We start from the raw sequence: 4,534 nt of genomic DNA on the forward strand, positions 1-4,534 counted from the left end.
CGTTGTGCTCGCGAGGACATGGTGAAGCTCAAGAGCTACAATAATTGGACTAGAATTCAACGGAGAGGGGAGGGCGGGACTCACCGGAGCGGAGGAAGGGCGCGGCGGCACTGGCTCAATTGAGCTCGGGGGAAGGGAAGAGGGAGTGGTCGAGGCCGGTGTGGAGAAAGAGGGAAATCGGGCGGTCCTTTTATAGACGCCCGGGGCGGGGAAGGAGGCGAGAGGTGGCGAGCACCGGCGAGCTCGCCACGGCAAGGATGGTGGCGCACAGTGGTGGCGATGGGATGGCTCGGGCAGTCGGGGCGACGGGATGGCTCGGGCAGACGCAAGGCGCCAAACCGAGCTGGTGAGCGCGATAATGGCGAGGCGACGGGGCAGGCAGTGGCCGGCGGCGATCGCGTCGCTGGCCCGGTCACGGGCGCGAGGAAGGCGCTGACAAGCGGGGCCCGCTTGCCAGAGAGAGAGAGAGAGCGAGGGGAGTGCGGCTGACGGGTGGGGCCGGGCTGGCAGCGGCAGAGGGGAGGGGAGCGTGGGTGCGCGGGCGATGGGCCGCTTGGGCCACGGAAGGGGGGGAGTGCGGGCGTGCTCGAGAGAGGGGGGGGGTTTGGGCCGAAAATGGCCCAGCCGAGGGGGGTTTCTTTTTTCTATTTTCTATTTTCTATTTTCTATTTCTTATTTCTATTTCTTTTATCTCCTTTTCTTTTGAACAAATAATTAGCTAAATAACCTTAGGTGCTAAAAAACATTCTATGTGAGGTGCTTCTAACAATCATAGTGTATGCATATGATGAGATGTCATATGAGGAGGAGTCTAAGGAGAGATTAAGGGGGGTTAGGAGATTAGGGTTCCAAACCTTGGGTTAAATTTTGGGATGTTACAGATGCATGCCCCCCTCTCCTCCGCCCACCCTCCTCCCCACGCCATTGGCGCTGCCATCGTCGGATCCGCCCCAGCCGCGCCCCCTTCCATCCTCTCCGCGACGGACGCCTCCCTCTCCTTCGCCCCACCCTCCTCCGCACGTCGTCCACACCCTTTCCCACTAGATCCGGCAGCGCGACGTCATTTCCGCCCACAGTCCCCGCCCCTCGCCCGGGATCTGGCAGCGCATGCCACATGTCGTCCACGCCCAGGATCCAGCAGTGCACATGTCACACCGTCCATGCCCTTCCCCATCGCCCCTCGCAGCGCGCTTGCCAAACGCCGGTCTACGCCATCCCCCTAGTCCACGCCCTTCCCCACCGGAACTTGACGGCAGCAGCGGGGTGACTACCTGGCTTGTCGCGTGGGTTGTGAAAGGGAATTAGGCTTACACCTAGTTCCTAAATAATTTTTGGTGGTTGAATTTCCCAACACAAATAATTGGACTAACTAGTTTGCCCAAGTGTATAGATTATACAGGTGTAAAAGGTTCACACTCAGCCAATAAAAAGACCAAGTTTTGGATTCAATAAAGGAGCAAAGGGGCAACCGAAGGCACCCCTGGTCTGGCGCACCGGACTGTCCGGTGTGCCACCGGACAGTGAACAGTTCCTGTCCGGTGCACCAGGGGACTCAGACTCAAACTCTTCGCCCTCGGGAATTCTCGGAAGCCGGCGCGCTATAATTCACCGGACTATCCGGTGTGCACCGGACATGTCCGGTGCTCCAAGGAAGCGCGGTCTCCGGAACTCGCCAGCCTCGGGTTCGCGCGGCAGCCGCTCCGCTAAAATTCACCGGACTGTCCGGTGTGCACCGGACTGTCCGGTGTGCCAGCGAAGCAACGGCTCCCTGCGGCGCCAACGGCTACCTGCGGAGCATTCAATGCGCGCGCAGCGCGCGCAGACGTCAGACATGCCCATACCGGTGCACCGGACATCAAACAGTACATGTCCGGTGTGCACCGGACACCCAGGCGGGCCCACAAGTCAGAAGCTCCAACGGTCAGAATCCAACGGCAGTGATGACGTGGCAGGGGCACCGGACTGTCCGGTGTGCACCGGACTGTCCGGTGCGCCATCGAGCAGACGCCTCCAGCCAACGGTCAAGTTTGGTGGTTGGGGCTATAAATACCCCAACCACCCCACCATTCATTGCATCCAAGTTTTCCACTTCTCAACTACTACAAGAGCTCTAGCATTTAATTCTAGACACACTAAAGAGATCAAATCCTCTCCAATTCCACACAAAGCCCTAGTGACTAGTGAGAGTGATTTGCCGTGTTCATTTGAGCTCTTGCGCTTGGATTGCTTCTTTTCTTTCTCACTTGTTCTTGAGATCACAACTCCATTGTAATCAAGGCAAGAGGCACCAATTGTGTGGTGGCCCTTGCGGGGAAGTTTTGTTCCCGGCTTTGATTTGAGAAGAGAAGCTCACTCGGTCCGAGGGACCGTTTGAGAGAGGGAAGGGTTGAAAGAGACCCGGCCTTTGTGGCCTCCTCAACGGGGAGTAGGTTTTCAAGAACCGAACCTCGGTAAAACAAATCTCCGTGTCTCACTTGCTTATTCGCTTGGGATTTGTTTTTGCGCCCTCTCTCTCGGACTCGTTTATATTTCTAACGCTAACCCGGCTTGTAGTTGTGTTTATATTTGTAAATTTCAGTTTCGCCCTATTCACCCCCCCCTCTAGGCGACTATCAATTGGTATCAGAGCCCGGTGCTTCATTAGAGCCTAACCGCTCGAAGTGATGTCGGGAGATCACGCCAAGAAGGAGATGGAGACCGGCGAAAAGCCCACTACAAGCCACGGGAGCACTTCATCGGAAGAGTCCCGCACCAAAAGGAGGGAGAAGAAGAAGAGCTCCTCCAACAAAGGGAAGGAGAAGAAATCTTCTTCTCACCACAAAGAGAAGAAGGAAAAATCTTCTTCCCACAAGCCGCATCGGAAAGGCGACAAGCACAAGAGGATGAGGAAGGTGGTCTACTACGAAACCGACACTTCATCAACATCGACCTCCGACTCCGATGCGCCCTCCGTCACTTCTAAGCGCCAAGAGCGCAAGAAGTATAGTAAGATCCCCCTACGCTACCCTCGCATTTCCAAACATACACCTTTACTTTCCGTCCCATTAGGCAAACCACCAACTTTTGATGGTGAAGATTACGCTAGGTGGAGCGATTTAATGCGATTTCATCTAACCTCGCTCCACAAAAGTATATGGGATGTTGTTGAGTTTGGTGCACAGGTACCGTCAGTAGGGGATGAAAACTATGATGAGGATGAGGTGGCCCAAATCGAGCACTTCAACTCTCAAGCAACAACAATACTCCTCGCCTCTCTAAGTAGAGAGGAGTATAACAAAGTACAAGGGTTGAAGAGCGCCAAGGAGATTTGGGATTTACTCAAGACCGCGCATGAAGGTGATGAGCTCACCAAGATCACCAAGCGGGAAACGATTGAGGGGGAGCTCGGTCGGTTCCGGCTTCGCAAAGGGGAGGAGCCACAACACATGTACAATCGGCTCAAGACCTTGGTGAACCAAGCGCGCAACCTCGGGAGTGTAAAGTGGGATGACCACGAGGTGGTTAAGGTTATTCTAAGATCACTTATTTTCCTTAACCCTACACAAGTTCAATTAATCCGTGGTAATCCTAGATATACCAAAATGACCCCCGAGGAAGTTATCGGGAATTTTGTGAGTTTTGAATGCATGATCGAAGGATCGAGGAAAATCAACGAGCTTGATGATGCCACCACATCCGAAGCTCAACCCGTTGCATTCAAAGCAACGGAGGAGAAGAAGGAGGAGTCTACACCAAGTCGACAACCAATCGACGCCTCCAAGCTTGACAATGAGGAGATGGCGCTCGTCATCAAGAGCTTCCGCCAAATCCTCAAACAAAGGAGGGGGAAAGACTACAAGTCCCGCTCCAAGAAGGTTTGCTATAAGTGTGGTAAGCCCGGTCACTTTATTGCTAAATGTCCATTATCAAGTGATAGTGACAGGGGCGACGACAAGAAGGGGAGAAGAAAGGAGAAGAAAAGATACTACAAGAAGAAGGGCGGTGATGCCCATGTTTGTCGGGAGTGGGACTCCGACGAAAGCTCTAGCGACTCCTCCGACGACGAGGACGCCGCCAACATCGCCGTCACCAAGGGACTCCTCTTCCCCAACGTCGGCCACAAGTGCCTCATGGCAAAGGACGGCAAAAAGAAGGTTAAATCTAAAACCTCCACTAAATATGAATCCTCTAGTGATGACAATGCTAGTGATGAGGAAGATAATTTGCGTTCTCTTTTTGCCAACCTTAACATAGCTCAAAAGGAAAAATTGAATGAATTGGTTAGTGCTATTCATGAAAAGGATGACCTTTTGGACTCCCAAGAGGATTGTCTAATTAAAGAAAACAAGAAACATGTTAAGGTTAAAAAGGCTTATGCTCTAGAAGTAGAAAAATGTGAAAAATTATCTAGTGAGCTAAGCACTTGTCGTGAGATGATTGACAACCTTAGAAATGAAAATACTATTTTAAATGCTAAGGTTGATTCTCATGTTTGTAATGTTTCAATTCCCAATCCTAGAGATAATAATGATTTGCTTGCTAGGATTGAAGAATT

Source organism: Zea mays, chromosome 1 (assembly GCF_902167145.1).
Source record: "Zea mays cultivar B73 chromosome 1, Zm-B73-REFERENCE-NAM-5.0, whole genome shotgun sequence".
NCBI lineage: Eukaryota > Viridiplantae > Streptophyta > Magnoliopsida > Poales > Poaceae > Zea > Zea mays.